Genomic DNA, 19546 nt, shown 5'->3' on the forward strand with positions numbered 1-19546 from the left:
TTCCTGGAATTCCTTCCCAGCAGCCGTGACAAACCCAAGTCACCTCTGCGCCCACCCCAAAACTGGCCCCAGGAGTTGGGGTTGCAGCCACCTGTGGGCTCAGGCTCCAGCTGCTGCCTGGCTCTACCTCCTGCCGGCCCCTCGGAGGCCAGCTGCCTGGGCGTTTACAGTGTGGCAGGCAGGCCCCAGCTGGCATCTGGGAACCCTGAGCAGCACAGACCTTGTGGGCTTCACTGTACCCGGGCTATTCTCACGCTCATCACACAATCGCATAACATAAATGTATAACCAGGGAGCTTTACTGGAGACCAGACGTGGCCTGCGGGTTGGGGAAGGCTTGTCAAAGGACCTGCAGTGGTTTGCCCCGTGAAGGGAGTTGGAGTGGCAGAGGGCCAGCCAGAGAACGTTCATTCACAACTGAGCTGTTGGTAGTAACCAAAACATTGGAAACACCCCAGATGCCCATCCACAGGCGAATGGGCAAATACACTGTGGAATATTCACACCATGGAATATTACGCAGCCGTGACATTGAATGAACTTCAGCAGGAAACAGCAACACATCTATCTCAGAGACAATGTCAGGTGAAAAAGTTGCAGAAACCTACGTACGCTATGGTGTAACTTTTAGAACGCATAATAAAAGCGAAACCAAAAATATACATGTTTAGACACACGCATATGGTAGAAAATGTTTTAAATCGAGAGAAAGTTAAGCAGAAACTTAAGAATGGCTCTCTCAAGTCAGGAGAGGGGAGGAGCATACGGGGCACATTCAGGTTATCGGTAATGTTCCGGTGCTCAGGTGGGATGGTGGTTCTATTTCATCTCATTAGATTATAAATAAGTTGTTAATAAATAAGGAGAAAAGAGAGGACAGGGGAGTGGAGGGCAAGGGGCTAGAACATCAGGCAAGAAATGAGGCCACAGAGAGCCTGTGGGGTACAGTGAGGTCTCTCCCCAAGAGTGCTTGGAGGGTCAGGGGATGGTTTTAAGTGGAGGTAAGACAGAATCAAGTGTTTTCTGGGGGGAAAAATTATCAAATTTTGTTCCAGGAATCATTAGCATCTATGTTACTTGGGAGCTGATTATAACTGCTGATTCTTAGGCCTCAGTCCAGACCTACGGAACTGGAATCTGTCTTTTAACAAGATCCCCGACTGTCTCATGGACACGTTGCAGGTTAAGCCTGGGTGTGCTGTGTGACTAGAAAGGGACTAGGCCAGAGCAGATCTTCCCCCAGCAGATAGGCAGCAAGTAGGATCTTGACTTCATGTGGGAAAAATTTCACAAGTTAAGATGGCTTTTGAGAGTATGTTTGTTAAAGCTGGGGACAGTGAGACAAGGAAGGGTTTAGGGTAGGAGAAGCAACTGGAGAGAGACTGGGCGGGGCTCTGGTTTGGATCTCTAGAAGCGTTACAGGAAAGAAGTGAGCCACACTGGGCTGTGTGGAATCAATGAGAAGTGAAAGTCACAGGGACAGAAGTGAGCCTGGTGGGGTGGCCGTTACCTCACTAAGTCGGAGAAAGGGGACACTGGGGACAGGTTCAGGCAGAAGCCCAGGACGAGCTGCCACTGCCCTTTGCTCCCCTGGTTGCAAGTCTCATGAGGACCCTTAGAGTTTAGGAGAGAAAAGTAAAGATACACACCAGAGATGGGCGTGCTCCAGAGAGAGCCAGCTGGGTCTTTGTGCTGAAGGTTTTTGCCTGTTTTCTAAAGGGGGGAATTTTAGGGAAGGTCTTAGGGAGGGTCTCAATAGAATATTCATCAGCTTCCTGCCGATGCACCAAAATGAGATTGATTCCCTTGACCTCAGCCACTTTTGGGTGTGGTTGGCACAAAGGGTGCTGATTGGATTTCTGTTATCAATCTCACTGACTGGGGTGACTTAAGCCATTACCCTCTGGCTGGCGAGAAGTGTAAACCATTTACTCTCAAGTGTCCTAGGTTAGGGAAGATAGGCTTTTGTGATTTACTTGGTGGCTGGAAACTGCTCGGCCATTTAACCGGCTGTCTTGGTTTCAGTATTCCACTTGTCCTGGCTCACAGTTGTGTCTCAGCTGCCATGAGAGGAAGGCATTGCAGAGGGGCCAGAGCAAGTCTGGGGACCGGGAAGGAGGCAACTGCAGTGGCCCGGATGGAGGTGCTGGAGACGGTGCAGGGAGATGGGGAAGATCGGATTCAAACTACATTTAGGAGGTAAAATCAGCTGAACCTGATCTGGATTGTATGTGGGCGTGATAGGGGAACTCAAGAGTTAAAGGTTCTAGCTTTAGTTATAGTTCATAGGCTTCAGTGATTCACGCATGTGGAAAGCTGTTATTCTAGGAAATGGAACATACAACCTATGTGGCTCCAAAGGTCGAGAAGCCACTCAACTTTTGTGCCCCAAGATGGTATCAGAGCCATTGGGTCCCAGGGAGGGAAAGCCCTAGAGGCAGATAAAGAATCGTTGGCCAGCAGATGAAGAAGTTCTAGGAATCCCCTGTCTCACTGCAACTCTTACCCAATTAACCTTTTCTCCAAACCCTTTACCTACCTTCTATCCAGTTAACCTTTTTCTAAACCCCTTTCCAGCCCTTTCTTTTTATTAAAAGTGCAGCCTGAGATGGGATGTTAAGACAGTTTCGATGGTACATAACCCACCTTCTTCTCAGATCGCCAGCCATCTGAATAAAGTGCCCATAAAGTTTCACTCCTTGTCTCTACTTATTTGTTCTGGCAGTGACAGGCTGCACAAATGCCAACTTCTCTGGTTTCAGGACCTTTCCTCTCTACCTCATTACTGTCACCCCAGCCCCTGCCTTGACATTCAAGTTCCGGTGATGTCAGGTTCATCACCGCCCAGGGCGTTCTTCAAATACCAGCCAGCCTGGATGACTTGCTCGTCGATGAAGGTGACATAAGTCCTTTGCTATTCCTCCCATCATGAGATGAACTATAAATTCTCCTCCTTTTGTACCTGGGCTGGACTGAGTAACTTGTTTCCCTGATAGAACATGGCGAACGTGACATTCCTGGACTTTGAATGTAGACCATGAGAAGCCTTGCAGTGCCCAGACTGGCGTAGCTCAGTTGGCTGGGCATCATCCCAGAAGTCAAAAGGTCATCAGTTCAATTCCAAGTCAGGGCACATGCCGGGCTGTGGGCCAGGTGCGCAGTTGGGGCATGTGCAAGAGGCAACCTATCAATGTTTATCTCATACATCGATGTTTCTCTCCCTCTCTTTCTCACTCCTTTGCCTTCTCTCTAAAAGCAAATTAAAAAGAAGGCTTGCAGCTGCCCCAGGTTCTCGAGAACACTCTCTCTGGGAACTCTGAGTCGCAATGTAGGAAGTCCAACTGCCCGGGGACCATCACATTAGAGAATCCACATACAGTCCTTCCACTTGCTTGCCTGTCCAGATGCGGGCCGCCTTTCTGCCACTCCGACCAACAGACCAAACACACCAGTGAAGACAGGCTGGACTCTCCAAACCAGAGCAGCTCCAAGTGAGCACGTGGCTCCAGTCCTGCCACATGGAGCAGAAGAATTACCCACCTGACCTCACCGCACATTCCTGACCTGCAGGTGGCTGTTAGGTGAAGCCGCTGCGTCTTGGGGTAGATTGTTGTCACGCAGCAGGAGGTAACAGGCACGCTGGCTCCTACTCACCGATGCCCCATGCCCAACAATTGCCTTTGTTTTGTTAAAACTGCCGGCAATTTCTGTGGGTACAGAAATCACAAACTGATCAGCAGAGAAAAGGAAAGAGGGGCAGAAGCAAGGGAAGGAAATGTCTTCCCCCCAACAGCATGGCCCAAAGCCTGCTGGGAAATTTGCTACCTGGCTGTGCCCTGGCAGGGACTTCCACCCCACATGCATGTAAGCTGGTGGTTGAGTTGTCCACGGTGACAGGATATGGTTCTTGGGGTTGTCTTTTTATCTGTCATTATGCCTGATGGGCTGGCACACTTGTTGGTGCCCAGCTGGAGCCGGATGACACGCTGGCTTGTCCTCACGAAGGCGTCATTGAAGGTCTGCACCTGCTTCTCAGAGTACCTGACGCCGATGTTCACACCGCTCGGCAGCCCCTCTGTCTTGGCCCTCCCTACCAGAGCCAGAAGAGACAGCTGCACTGTGTCATGTTCCTGCTTTAACAGGTCATTGGCCTTGAACAAGTCCACAGGGTTCATGCTAAGGATGACCATGGCCTCCATGAAGCTGGAGAGGGTTTCTAGCTGGTGCCCGTTTTGCATGGGGCAGTTGATCTTGGGTACTGAGCCCAGCTGCAGTTTATTGGTGAATATGCGCGGGATAATTCTGTCTTGCAGACCCTCTGGAAGTCGGGATTGATGGAAAGGCCCGCGAGTCCCTCAGCCCAACTGCAGAATTCTGTCTCCTTCTAGTGTGATACTTGGACAGGGGCCAGTTCCTGACCTCAGCCGAAGCCTGCAGAGGCCCCTCGTTGAACTGCGTGAAGCTCAGCTACGATGTGACGAGCTGATGTGTGTATATATTGTGACAGTGTCAACAGACAGGCTCTGGGCCCAGAGCGGGTCTGCCTCGGGCCAGCCGGTAGCAAGTGAGCTCTTGACTTTGCAGGAAAGATTTCACAACACAAGTCCATGCAGTTTTGAGAGGATGTTGATTAAAGCTGGGGATAGCGAAACAAAGGACGGGCTTGGGGTAGAACAACAGGAGAAAGTCAGAGAAAACGGTGGCCTTGGAGACAGGGTCGGGGGAACCTGGGACCAGCTGCTGCTGCCTGCTGCCCCCCGCCGGCTGCCAGTCTCACGGCATCTCAGAGTTCAGGAGGCAGACAGAGGAGATAGGAGGGGGTGGGTGCACTCTGGCGAGAGCCTGCTCTGTGTCCTTCGTATGGAGGCTTTATCTCTTTCTTTGGCCAGCAGGAGTCCTAGGGGAGGTGTTGGGGAGGGTCTCAACAAAATATTTATCAGCTTTTCAGGTGTGGTCTCCAGTACATTAATTCATCAAAATATGTATAGACAGGGGTCAGGGGTTATTTTCTAGTTTTATTTTTACTTATTTTTATATTATACTATAATTTCAGTTAGAGCATTTTTTAAAAGATTTGATTTATCTATTTTTAGACAGGGGAGAAGGGAGGGAGAGAGAGAAACATCAATGTGTGGTTGCCTCTCACACACCCTACACGGGGACCTAGCCCGCGACCCAGGCATGTGCCCTGACCAGGTATCGAACTGGCAACCCTTTGGTTTGCAGGCTGGTGCTCAGTCCACTGGACCACACCAGCCAGGGCTCATTAATTTTATCTTTAACAAATGTCATCAAGAACGTGATTAAAGAGGGATGGGGACCGAAGCCAGTCTGTCGTGGAATATGTAAGCCATTTGCTCCTAAGTGTCCTTCATCAGGGAAGATAAAACCTTATGATTCATTGGCTGGCTGTAAATTGCTCAGACTGTTTGGCCTTATTTATTATTTTGCCTCAGTTTCCCTTATTCTACTGTTAGGGATTTCCCTAGCTTCATATTATCCTGCTTCAACAGAATTCTCCCATCGAGTTAATTAACACAGCCATCACCTCACAAATTAACCTCTTCCTCCCTCCCTTCCTTCCTTCCTTCCTTCCTTCCTTCCTTCCTTCCTTCCTTCCTTCCTTCCTCCCTCCCTCCCTCCCTCCCTCTGTCTCTCTCTCTTTCTTTTTTCTTTCTTCCTTTTGGTGAGAACATTTCAGTTCTACTCTCTCAGCAAAGTTTAGTTATACAACAGTGTCATCAATCAGCTGGAGTTACCATGTTGCATGCAAGATCCTCAGACTGTATTCACCTGATAACTGTCAATATTCAATAATTCCTTTATTAAACTCTCCTCAGTTACTCAGTGTGTGTGTGTTGCCTGGTCCCTGCCAGGACCTGGGGGACACAAGCTGGTCTTGAACTTCTCCATGTCTGTCCGCACACCATGGGCCAGCGCCTCCAGAGCTGGAGGAGGAATGGAGAGAGATGCTCCCCCCGAGATGCATCCCCCGCACAGCACGCCATTCACATGTGAAGACAGGAGAGGCACCTTCTCCAACACGCAGGATTCTCTCACATATCCTTCCTGAACAGAATCTGGTTCACGATCTCATTCCAGCCAATAGAAAGAAGCTCGTGCCAACAGAACTGATGAGACTGTCCGAATCGGCAACTGCGTGCACTGATCGGGGGCCTCATCGCCAGTTAGACAAAGACTGAAGCTGTGACAATGGCCTCGGCAACTGAGTGCTTCGGCGCTGAAGGCAACTGTTAAAGTTGTGGAAGGGGAAACGTCAGCTCGGTTGAGAAGAAAAGCAGGCTTCGAAGGCAGATGGATTAGTTAGGATAACCCTAGCTAACGTAACACATCGACTTTTACAAAGACCCGGCAAATGTGCTAGAAATGCAGCTCTTGCTCATGTTCCGAGTCTGGGTGGGTGGTGACTCTCTGCTCAGTGCTCCTGGGACTCAGGCTGAATCTTGTGGGTCTCAAGGTTGCCCTGAGGCTCAAGCTTGTTCCAGCCATTTAGAGGGGGAAGAGAGTATATGGGGGGGTTAGGGTTTGGAGGGGCCAGGCTCAGAAGTGGAATATATCACACCTCGGCCCACATTCAGTCCCCACAGCTGGGTCATGTGGCCACAGCAAATTGTGGGGAGACTGGGGAAGGCCCCCAGCAGCCAGTGTGGAAGGAAGGGAGGGTAGGGATGTGGATGAGCTTCTTGCATCTCTGCTGAAGTGGGAAAACGTGTTCCTTGAGGAAGCCCTTTTGCTCTTTCCATATGACTCGCCATCATCTTCTCTGTATTGGAGAGTCATGCGACCTCGTCTAGCCCCACCAGTCAGGTAAAGGGTCTTCACAGATAGAACAGGTTCAAATTATCTCGAATCTCCAGTGCTGACCCAGGGCCGGGTGCACAGCAGGAGGTGGTTGTGTGTTGGTGGAATGCTGGAATGTGAGTGGGCAATTCACAAGCTCATTGTTCCCAAGCTCCTGAGATACACAGGAAGCCTTCACCTGAGCCCTTCACCTGAGCCCAGGCAGCCTTGGGGAAAAGGAGGGCAAGTCGGTGCTTGAGGAAAAGGATTTCACCACCAGCAACTTAGGAGCTTCCCTTCCTGCGAGGCACGCCCTTGCCTTCCCTTCCCCTTCTTCTTCTCCCACAGACTCGCATCTTGTAAACTCTAAGGGTCCCCAGGAGACTTGCAACCAGGAGAGCAGTGGGCAGCAGCAGCGCATCCCAGGCGAACCCCTGAACCTGTCCCCAAGATCCCCCTTCCTCTGACTTTCCAGCGCACCAAAGCAGGCCTCCGGGGCTCGTTTTTTCCTATAACATCTCTGGAGAGTGAGAGCAGCCCTGTCCAGCCTCTCTCATTGCTTCTTTTGTCCTGAGCCCTTTCTTGTTCCATTGTCCAGAGGTTAAATAAACATACCCTCAAAAAAAAAAAAAAAGACACAGGCAAATTAATCCGTCCCCATCCCACACACTCATACAAAACATATGTCAATAATAACAACTATTTATTGAGCTAGTCACCTGGGGAAGGGATTAACATGCATTATCTCTGTGAGGCAGGTACGGCGATCAGCTGCACTCACTGGTGGAAAAACCAGGGCTCCCAACGGTCACAGAGTCACAGTGAGAGATGACACTGGAATTTGGGTGTGAATATGCCAGACCTGAAAGCCTGTGCCCTTGACCTCTGTCAGTACTCAGGAAAAAGCAGAGCAGGTTGAACAGCAGCCAGGTTTGGGGGCAGAGCCCTGGCAGGCACCCCTGAGTTGGCACCCCTGTTTGGCCATCCAGCTGTGTGGCCAAGGGCGGGTCACTTCATTCGTTCAGCACACAGCTCCCTAGGCTGGCCCTGCACCGGGCACTGAGGGTGTGGAGAGAAAACCCGCTCTCTGGTTGGCTTGCTCACAGTGCAGCAGGGGAGCCTGGGCCATCGATTTGCTACCATATGACAAGGGTCATTAATTATTTCCCCCTCCTTGGCTCTGCTGTCTTCCTCTGTGAACTTTGGGCAAGTGGCTGGGAAGGAAGGATTGCCAAAACGCGAACGCTGACAGAGCAAATGTGAAACGCAGGCAGTCTAGGGGCCTGGCTTCACCTCGGGCAGTTCTGTGACTTTGCACAAGTTCTGTCCCAGCCTCAACTTCCTCATCTGTTGAGTGGGGATAACACTCATAATGCCAAGCTCACAGGGTAACATGCAGACACACCTACTTCATACAATAATCCACATAGACACCTAACTCACAGGATAACCTGTATCCATACCTAGCTCATGAGATAACCTATGTTTGTATGTGTGGGCCAGGTTTTGCCCCTGGCCCTGTGGACTCCTTAGCTAAGGTTTCTGCAGATTCTGGTCTTCTAGAATCTCTGAATAGGAAAGAGGGCAAGGGAGGGATGTCTCCATCTCAAATTTATCAGACAGGATTGGAATCAGATGCACGCAACACAAAATCCTAAAATAATCGTAGCAAAAAGCTTATCTCTCTGTCGTGTAAAAGAAGCCTGGAGTGGGCAACGCACGGCGGGTACAGCCGCTCCACACAGATGGCGCCTTCCATCTGCCTGCTCTGCCCTCCCTCGCACGTGGCCCTTCTCCTCACTGCACACGATGGCTTTCTTCTTTTAAAGCTACCACCTGATTGCCTCACAACGAATTCCACGTCCATAGCCCCGTGGCCACTCCTACTTGTAAAGGAGATTGGGAAATGCCTTGAGTCTGGAAAGCGAGGTCGATAGCCAAACGTTCTCCAGCTGGCTAGAAGCAGGTAGCAGGTATGAGAAGGCAGCTGGCCATTTCTGCCACACCAGATAGCCCGGCCTGTGAGAAGAGTGTGTGGATCGGAGGAGGGATGTTAGCAGGCAGCCAGACTCTGCCATCCACATTGTCTCTCCTGCCTCATAGCTTTCGGATCGAGAAATTAGGAGAACAAGACAGAAAGAAGCCATCGGAACATAATGATAGCAACAGCTCGCCCAGGACCTGCTCCAATCCAGGCCCTGCACTGAGCCGCCGGTGAACCTCATCTCAGGTTTTCATCTCTCAGCCTCTCCCAAGAGCGGGCCTCCTGTGAGGGTGGGGAAGAGTCGTGTCCTGCCTGTGCCCCCTGGGGCAGGAGACCTCCAAGCCCAGTTGTCCCCCAGGAGCATAACCATCCAGGCCTTCCATCTTCAGTCCTGTCCCACACTTTTCTGAGGATCTCAGGCTGCCTTGTGTTCTGATAACTCCCCCCAGACAGCCAGGTTTCAACTTCCTGGGTGTCTTAAATCAGTCCCCACTCAGCATCTGCTTTCCAGCTTCCAGAATTTGGTTGACTCCCTTTATCTGCTGCTATTTCTTCACATGTTCTCTTCGTCACCATGGGTGGATGTGAAATTTTTAAATGCCTTTATGCCATGGTATTGGAATTCAGAGAACAGTGGAGGTAGATGCGTTCAGTCGGCCATGTTTAACCGGAAGCCTCCCGCCCGTGCTCTGAACTGGGGGAGCCCTCAGCAGTGGCGTGGATGGTGCGCCATTCCTCTGGCCCCTCCTTCCTCACTCAGCTCAGGAGCCCTTGGGACCCTCAGCACACGGGGCCCTGTTTCTCCCTCTCTGAGCCCAGGAGCCTTTCTTTCCTGCCTCCGCAGCCCCAGCCCTGCCTCACCTTCTGGGCTGGGCAGGCCTGGACCAGATGGATGTGAGTCCCTGGCGTGGTTCACTCCTGAGAAGTCAGGTATCCAGTGTAGGAATTTAATGGGTTAAAATTTAAAGGCAGGGCTGAAATCCAGACGTTTCTAACTTGGAGTGTCAGAGTAAACCCCCCCCCCAGCACCTCTGTGTTTACCATGGAGTCCAAAGTCAGCGCTCAAGGGAGAAGCCTAATAGGGTTGCACTGGTCCTTGCAAACCCCTAAAGCAGGTGCTAGTCTGGATGCAGACACACTGCCACTTAGCGAGTGTGACACAGCCAGCCTTCCCTCCTCGTGTCGTGGTTGAGTGCCTGCGGGAGATCTTGGTTTGCACTGAGAGGCCCTACAGTGGGAACACATGCTTCTTCAGATCCTAGAATCCCCCTCAGTGGGTCGTTATGCTCAGAATGCTCCCATGGGAAGAGGCACAAGGCCCCCAAGTGCTAGGGGACCATCCCTGCGTGGTGGGAAGAAGGAGCCCCTGGGACGCAGGACTTTCTGTGCTGAAACCAGGACAGTTCCAGTGCAAACCAGGGTGGCTGGTCACCCTGGACAATGCCTGTCACAGCAAGCTGGCTTCTCACACACCCTCCTGGGCATGTCCTTGTTGCAAAGGCAGCTTAAAAGGGCAATTCTGTGCTGTTTAGCCCCACCCTACTGCCCCCACCTCACTTAGCAAGGCAGATGGGGGTGGTGCAGAGGCCGGCTCTGGAACTGAGGTTCCCCAGGTCCACACCCCAGCTCCAGGACCCACCAGCTGTGAAGCAAGTCACTTCACCCCTTTCTGCCTCAGTTTCCTTGTCTACAAAATGGGAGGAAGGATAATAAGTTCTATTCCACAGGGTTATTGCAAGAGTTGACTGACTTAACAGATGGAAAGCACTTAGAATATATTCAGGCTACAATCTTTTATCCAAAACCCCACTGATGCCCTGAACAGTGTGACTCATTTTGTTGGGAGTTGTTCTGCACAGCAGAAGGTCACCGGTCTGGTTTACAGTCAAGGCACAGGCCTGGGTTGCAAGTTTGGCCCCAGTTAGGGCATGTTTACGAGGCAACCGATCGATGTTTATCACATGGATACTCTCTCCCTCTTTTTCCCTCCCTTCCCCTCTCTCTAAAAACAAACAAACAAACAAACAAACAAACCCCTGATGTCTCAGGACCCTCCTGAGTTGTGGGACTTAAGGAGTTTGGGGGTTCAGGAAGCACATGCCTGTGGGACCCGGTTGAGCCTCCCCCAATTGCAGAGAGCCTCCTTCATGCTTCTGCAGAGAATAATGTCTGAGTACTCACGGATCTGTTCAAGCTAGGTTTTGGCCACCAGATGAGTTTTGGTGCTACACTGAAATAATTTTATTCAGAATGTTTTGGCCTCAGAAGTGTGGGGCACCACTGTAGACCTGCGTGAGGGTCTGCTGATATTAGCATTTCTGGCACATCTGGTGTAATTGCCCTGGAATCACTTCTTTTCATTTTTTTTTTTAAATTCTGAGAGTACATTTATTAAAGCTGCAGACAGTGAAATGAGGAAGAGATTAGGGTAGAAGAAGCAACAGGAGGAAGCCTCTGCTTTGCTCTCTAGAAACGTCATAGGGAAGAAATGGGCCAAGGGCGGGCTGCCATTAGCTCACCGAGAAGTCCGAGAAAAGGCGGGCATCAGGGAAAAGTTCAGGGGGGTTAGCCTGGGACGAGCTGCCACTGCCCATTGCTCCCCCGGTTGCAAGTTTTGTGGGGTCCCTTAGAGTTCAGGAGAGGCATGTCTGTGGGGGAAGGAAGGAGGAAGGGACAGACAGCTGGGATCGCTTCTTAAGGACAATGCAACTTCCATGCCCGAGGCCCCTGTGGTTTGTGGAGTTTCCTGCTGAGGCCCTTCCGCACCGACAGTTCCAAACAGCCTCTGAACACCAAGGACATGTCTCCTTCTTTCTCTATTCAGGCCTTCAATTTCTACTCTTCCTGTCCCTTTCAACGTGGCGATAGTGGAGATGGTGGAAGGGTGGTGGCTGGGAGAGGGGTGGTGGCAACTTTAAGTCTCTAAGAGCCCTTCCCTGTCCGAGCTGGGGGAGCCAGGTGGAGTCAGGGAGACGTAAGCTGTGGAGATGCAAGGAGCAAGCTGTGTTTTGGTCAAGCTGCCGTGGGTTCCAGGCAGTGGTCTGGTCTGAGCAGATGAGACAGTGGCGCCCAAGCGGGGTTCGTGGGCCCTCAGGAGCCCCTGGGTGTCCACAGACAGGCTGCCCTTACAGGAAAGTGTGCAGAGGGGGACCTGGCTGCGTATTTTCTGAGCCCTCCAGGAGAGGTCTGGCAGACAGGCGCTCCAGGCGGGGGGGAGCGGTGGTGGCGACAAGAGGGGGAAGAGAAGCCCCCAGCACAGCCTCGGGGAAGGGCTCACGGGAACCTGCCCCCACACCTTGCTCAGCTCCCTCCAGCCCACTCCACAGGGACAGTCCTGGGGCAGTGGCCTGTCATGGGATTATTTTGCAAGTGCTTGTCTCTGGGTTGTTAGCAATCTGGGCAGGATAATTGGTTCCTGTTCCCTGTCCGTGGAATTTTGCAATCAAGGACATGGGCCCTTTCCCAAGAGGGAGGGCGAGGGGAGGGCTCATGCCAGGCGCTGCCTGCAGGCACACGGATCTGCCTTGGGCAGGGAGCCTTCGTTGCCTGCGGCACTTCTAAGCCGTATCCAAACAGTGGGATCACAGAGAAGTCAGGGCTTCCCCCCTTCTGCTCTTCACCCCTTCACCATTGGGGTGCTCCTTCTCCTTTTGGTCACTTAGCTGCCCCACCACTCCAGGAGAGCCCTAGACCCTGAAATCTCCCTCGTTCTCATACTTCCTCCTCAAACCTCCCATCTGCTCACAAGTAAGACAGTTTCTGAGAACAGTCCCTGGCCTCGGGGTTAGGAGACTTCAATTCGAGTGGGTTCCAGCCCTGCCCTCCACACACTGGGACCTTCAGCTGGTCCCTTGTCCTCTCTGGGCCTCAATTTTTCCATATAGTTGAGGCAAAGATGGAATTTAATCAGAAGCTGCAAAATCAAATAACTCAGGGAGTCAGACTGAGATCAAAGATCAGGTGGACCAGCAAATGCCAGCCAGGCTGAGGGGGCAGCAGTTAAAAGTCACAGCTGGTCCTGGATGGCAGGGCTCAGGTGGCTGGAGCATCGTCCCATCACCGAAATGCCACCAGTTAGATTCCTGGTCAGGGCACATGCCTGGGTTTCAGGCTCAATCCCCAGTTGGGGCCTGTGAGGGAGGCAGCTGATCAGTGTTTTTTCTCTTGCATCCATGTTTTTCTCTCTCCTTTCCCTTCTCTCACAGATGAGAATAAAATAAACCTTTAAAAAAATTACAGCTCATTGTCGCCACGTGGAAAAGTGAGCCCAGAGTTACCGGATTTCTGATTTTCCAAGAGAAGCTGTATTTGTCAGGATAGGCTGCTGTAACAACCACCACCCCCACTGCCGGAAGCTCAGCCCCTCAGTACCGGGAAGGTTTACTTCTGGTCCTGCTGTAGTGCATGTGGGCCAGCAGGGGGCTTCACACTCCCCAGGCAGCCTCTCCTGCTACCTGGCAGCTCCGCCTTTCCTACCGCCTAGGAGTCCTCCCTACTCTTCTGCATCAGGCCAGCAGACCAGAGAGAAGCCCATATCACTTCTTCTCACTTCCCACTGGCTAGAGTGTGGTCACGTGGTCCCAGCTAACTTTAGAGGAGGCTGGAAAATGGAGTCTGTGTTTTGGGAAGAAAAGAATATGGGTTTAGTGAAAGGTAGACTTTTGATGATGGTCTTTGCCACAAAGTGGAAGCCTGGACTTTATGTAAAACCTTCTAATTTTTTTTTTTAATGTTTAGAGAGCAAGAGAAAGAGAAGGGAGCAGAAAAGAGAGAGAGACAGAGAAACATCCTCTTGTTGTTCCACTTGTTTATGCATTCATTAGTTGCTCCTTGTCTGTGCCCTGACAGGGGATCAAACCTTCAACCTTGGTGTATTGAGATGATGCTCTAACCAACTGAGCTACCTGGCCAGGGCATGGAAATCTTCTAATTTTTAAATAATGGCAAGTAATTCAAATTTTTAAAAAGATATTCTGTGGATTAAAGAAAATCTTCTTATGAGCCATAGGACCCCTCTGCCATGAATCTGTGACCCCTAAGTTAGAAGGTCTCATCTTGCCCAGATGAGCTAAGAGCCTACAGGGTCCGGCCCAGGATCGGCAGGCACTCACCCTTCTGTGTGGTCACTTCCAAACACCTACCGGACTCCTCCCCCGCGCCGGCCGTGAGATTGGCAGTAAGGACGTGGGAATCACCAAAGCAGGACAACTTCGTTCGTCCCCACAAAGAGTCCGCAGTTGTCTCCATCGCTGTGGAGAAAACAGTGTTCAGCTTTTAAAGCGAATCTGAGAATTCCCTGCCACCGTGTTACGTTTTAACAAAAAGAGCATTAGTTCCTTAATGAAAAGCGGACTTCCTAAGGGGGAAATTCCACCAATCAGAAGAGCGGTGGACAGTCAGGAGCCCTGGCTGGGTTGCTGGCTGGGCCGTCTCTTCAAAGCTGTACCATTCAGTGTACATGTGGACTCAGGTTTGTCCTGGCCGAGCCTCAGTCTCCACCTCCGTGAAATGGGGATAATGCTCCTATTTACAGGGCTGTGGAAAGCAGAGAAAGCTATAGAGAAGCCGACCACAGTGCCTGCTCCTGGTACACGCACAGCCCCTTGCTCCCTTGTTCTTGTGCATGTGAGGCTGGCCCTTACCCGGCCCAAGAGAGAGGTGTGTGCCCTACTGCTTAGAGCAAGGGGCCAGAGGGAGAAATGCGTGCTGGTTCCAGAGTTATTTTACCATAAAAAAAAACTGGTTAGTTACCTTGGTTGACACCAGCAAAGAAGCAGGGGTACAAGCCCAGGGGCCCGGGGTGGGGATGCGGGGTTGAGACAGAGTCAGACTACGGAGAAGAAAAGGTTTCTGCTTCGACCCCAGTTCACGAGGTGACACTCCTGCTTGACTCCAGCACCAGGGCCAGAGCATTCCCTCCAATCCAGCACTGACCACAGTCCTCAGACTCTGTCGGGGCGGGGGGGGGATGCTGCCACACACCCATTTTACAGATGACGATATCCACATGCAGAGAAGTGACATTAAGTGCCCAGAACTACCCAGCTGCTAAGGAGCGGCCTGAGGATTCAAACCCAGGCCTGGCCTCTATGCTGTCCACCAGTAAAAGGAGAGCTGAGTGGCAGGGCTCAGAGGACCCGCTCCGGAATTTCCCAGTCAGCTGCCTGCCCAGGACGGAGGGAGGGGAGCCGGCCAGCTAGGGCTGTGAAGGGGCCTGGCGAGAAGTGAATTCGGTACTCTGGGCCCTGCCTTCCTTGTTGATTCCCAGTTCAGGCACCTGCAGTCTAGGTGACCTTGGCAGGCCACCTCAGCCTTCTGAACCTCCGATTCCACTATGTACCAGGCACTGCTCCGAGTGAGCTACAGGTGCAGGCGTGGCCTCCAGCATCATGAGGCAGCACACCTATTCTGGAGGCCCCCTCAGAGGGGTGATGCTTGAGTGGAGGGGGACAGGATGAGGAGCTGTTCTTCCCATTCCTCAAGGGTGGGCAGGGCAGGGATTTCAGCCTGGGGAAAGGCAGAAATGGATTTACCAAACTCCCCGACCTTATGCTAGTGAGCGCCTCACTGGCCAGGGGCTTTCCAGCATCCTGGGAGGGGCCCTAGCAATGCCTACTCAGGGTAACACGCTGTTTGTAGGGTTTGCCAAAGTCTGCAATTCTGACTGCAATCGATGAAGGGCGCTGCCCTTTCCCAGCTTCCCCCTTGTCTCATTCCTCTAATTTTGGGTGTGGCCGGTGCAGCTGTGGCATTTTGGGGGATCTAGCCAAGGAAGCTTTCCTGGAATAGCAACATCAACAAAAATAATGAATCTCAGACTAGGTCATTGCAAAGAGGCTGTTGCAGAGACCTTGACATTAATAGCAATCTGACAATAATCAGAGGGGATAATGGGGGAAGAGGGGAATGGATTTCAGGAACAACTATAAAGGACACATGGACAAAACCAAGAGCAGACAGAATTAGGGGAGGGAGGTGGGGATGGCTGGGGTGGGGTGGGGAGTGATGGGGGTAAATGCAGACAACTGTACTTGAATAACAAAAATAATTAAAAAATAAATAAAAGGACATTGCAGCAAGCTGGTTAGTAGGTGGCATCAAGTCAAAAAGATTTGATTAATAATCAAGGAAACATTCTCATGCTTCCTGAAATCTTACAGCTCCTGTAGGAAAGAAACTTGAGAGCGCGTTTTCTAAATTCAACAACAATCCTAAAATCGTATGCTACTATCAATAAGAGTTGTGAATTTGAAAGAAACTTTTCTAAACCATCAACAATAAAAAACGCTGGGTCAATTGCACTAGAGAAAAGACTAACTTGTCTTCTTATTCTAAAGGAAAACAACATGACAAAGTCAAGGTCATATGAAGAGGTTACCCTAAAGGTATGTAACCAAAATGAAGGAATGAAAGTATTAGGAAACAATGTCAGGTGGTGAATGTAAATATTATTTTTCCAAACATTGCGTGGTGTTTATCAGCTTTTAAAATTTTATTGTGGTTTAGTTTCTTGTTCTACATGTTCACATTCTTATCTGATTTTGTATTCGTTTTTTTTTTCTTAAAGGCTTGCCAGCTTTGTAAGTTTCCAGTACACACAATCTGGGTGCATCTCCATGGAGAAGATGTGGTGCGTGCAAAGGCCCAGGGGTCGTGGGGTGGGAGCTTGGCTGTGTTAGAGGAACAGAAAGACACGAAGAGGATGGGCCGAAGAGGAGGGGAAGGGACTGTTCCTAATTCCGACTTGACCCGTCCCTGGCTGTGTGGCCACACAAAAAGGAATCTTGGGACCCTTGTCCAGAAAGAAAAAAGCCAAAGAAAGGGTCTCATAAGTTACTCCCTCCACCTCCCACTGGCACAGAAATCCTCTCCCTAGTATCTGCCCGCTGGGTCTTGGCTCCGCACACCTCCGGGATGTACAAACTCTCACACACACAGGTGACCTTCGAACAACATGGCTTTGAACTGGCAGATCCATTTTTCAGCAGATTTTTTCCAGTAAATGCTGTAAATGTATTTTCTCTTCCTTACAATTTTCTTAATAACATTTTCTTTTCTGTAGCTCACTTTGTTGTAAGAATACAGTGTATATAAGACGTATAACATATGTGTTAAGACTGTTTATCTTATCGGTAAGCCTCTCAGCCCACAGTAGGCTATTAGTAGTTACATTCTCAAGGGGGTCACAAGTTAGACTCCAATTCTCAACTGTGTGGGGGCGTCAGCTCCCTCAACCTCCGCGTCATTCAAGGGTAAGTATGCATCTTTTATTGGTTGTTTTTTTGAAGAACTCTCACTTGATACAGGGTCTGTCTCCCGATCTCCAGTCTGCATATATCTTTTTTTATAACCGCTGTGTCTTTTAATTTTTTTCATTAAGTCGACATACTTGTGTATCTTAGTAAGGCATCTAAGACGCCTAATACTTCCCCATCGCTGAGTCCTGTGACACAGAATAATCAACAAACTGGCCCAACACGATACTTGTGGGGTGGCCAGACAGTCACGCAGAGCTGGGGACTGACCTGGCATGGGAGGGGGGTGACAGTGACCTGTTGCCCCTGCCCGATGACCTCAGACTACTCTCGGGCAGGAGAAAGAGCTTTGAGGATTACTTGGCTGACTGGGTGACGCGGGGCGACCCACTTCCCTTCTCTCCATCTCTGAGAGGAGAGGGTGATGAGAGGACCTCCAGTGACCCTGCCATTCCTCCTAATCCTGAACTTCTGCAAATGGTCAGAACTCCGTGTCCGGCCCGCTGTGGGACACTGCCCAGTCTCTCAGTCTCTCACCCTCAGTCCTCCCCCTTGAGAAGTACAGCTAATCAATCACCAGCCTCTTAGCACGGCCGAGCAGTTGAAATGCAACACAGAGGTGGTGGGCATCGAGATCAAGGGCGCTGGCTCCAGCGGCCGGTCGTACTCGATTCTGAGCCTCGGATCCACCACTGTGCAGCTACGTGGCTGCCACCTTGGGCGATTCGCTTCACCTCCCTCAGCCTCAGCTTTTTAACCTGCTGCATGACGACTATGCACCTACCCTGAAGGACTTCGGAGAGGGTGGAATGAGATCCTGACTGTAAAGCGCCCGTCGCACTTTAGGTGCCTGATGAGTTTTTCGGCCTCTTTTCTGCCTGAGTCCATGTGGTCGCAGCCTTTCAAAGCTTCAGCTTCCTCGTGTGTCAAATGGGGATAGAAGCCCTACTCATTATAGTCATAACTTCACAGATTGCTTCGATTCACTAAATGCCACCTGCTAGACAAATATAAAGGTTCACAGTGGTCTTTTCTGCTAGGGAAACAGGCCCAGAAGGATCTGGGGGCAGCGGATGGGTCCAGGCGAGGGGCACACACTCTGCTCCCTCAAGCACTACAGGGGGGTGGGGGCAGGAACAGGCCAAAGAGCAGAGGGAGCGCACAAGAACTAAGTATTTGAAGCCTGAGGCTCTCTGGGGCTCCTCCTCGGTGGAGAGGCATCAAGTAGGTGACAAAGGGATAGTCGCAGTGGGAAGGGTACCAGGGCCAGCGGCCCCTAGCAGCCTGCCAGCCCCTCCTGGCTCGGGAAGGGAAGGATCAGCAGTCACCAGATACTGACCCCCGAGAGGCCCAGCAGCCTCAGCTGGTCCCTGCTACAGGCCAGGCTGCACCTGGTGGCGATGATTTAGAGCAGGTCTGCCTTCCGGTTCCCACCTCCCCTGCCCTGTGGTGTCCTGATCCACCAGGAAGCTCTCACTCAGCCCATTGTAATGACAACCATTCACACCCTCCCTGCCCTGCACAGTTCACCAAACAGGCAGCCTGGCCTGCAAGGGACCGGATGTGGTGGAGGGGGAAGGGGAGAGAGAGACTGGGCAGATGACCACCTCCCTCTTACAGGTGAAGAAACCAGGACCCAGGGGAGGGCCTGTTTATGTGTCTGCCTCCCCGCCGGACTGTGAGGAGAGGGATTAAGTCTATTAAGTCTTGATCATTCGGTCATTCATTCCAGGCAGTGGAAACAGCAAATGCAAAGGTCCTGGGGCAGGAATGCAGTTGGCAAGCTGGAGAAGCAGCTAGATCCATGAGCAGAGTGTGTGAGCAATAGAGGACACGCATTGAAGATGTGGGCACTGGCCAGATCGCAGGAGGCCTTGCAGGACACGAACAGGAGTCTGGCTCTTACTCCGATTGCCGAGGGAGTCACTGGAAGGTGCCTGCCCTTGAGAGCGAGTCCGACAGGTCTGTCCCCACCTGTCAGATGTAGGAGGCAGCCAGTTCCATGAGTGTGACCCGTGCTATGACCAGGGACCCACAGGGGCTGCGAGATTACAGAGCAGGGACCCTGTCTGTCTCTGCCCAAGAGCCCTGCCCAGGGGCAGCGGCATTTCTCCCGGGACACAAAGGCATTCAGCCTCCGATTCACAGAGCCTCTGATTCACAGAGTTAGCCAGTTGGAAAATAAATGAAAAGAAAGGGTTTGGCTGGGGGAGGGAGGTGGGGAGTGGTGGGGAGAAAATGCAGACAACCGTAATTGAACAAGAAAATCATTATTAAAACAAACAAACAAACAAATGAACAAACAAATAAGAATGGGGATGGGGCGGCACCGAGGACAGAGGGAACAGCAAGTGCACATGCCTGAGAAGAGAGAAAGCCTGGGCGTCTGGGGACCACAGGAAGTTCAGGACTGCCAGGTGGCAGGGTGCAGGCGGGGGCTGGTCTGAATGCAGGCGGGGTATTGGGGGTGGGTGGCCAGCAGGGGGCTGCTTCTCTCACTCAGCGT

General features: G+C 51.4%; 1 pseudogene; it reads right to left on the reverse strand.

Annotated features, from left to right (window-relative positions):
• Positions 1 to 3821: 3821 nt before the first annotated feature.
• Positions 3822 to 11379, reverse strand: LOC119063212 (calponin-2-like; annotated as a pseudogene).
• Positions 11380 to 19546: the final 8167 nt, after the last annotated feature.

The sequence above is a fragment of the Artibeus jamaicensis genome, unplaced genomic scaffold (assembly GCF_021234435.1).
Source record: "Artibeus jamaicensis isolate MK-2021 breed Jamaican fruit bat unplaced genomic scaffold, CSHL_Jam_final contig_685, whole genome shotgun sequence".
NCBI lineage: Eukaryota > Metazoa > Chordata > Mammalia > Chiroptera > Phyllostomidae > Artibeus > Artibeus jamaicensis.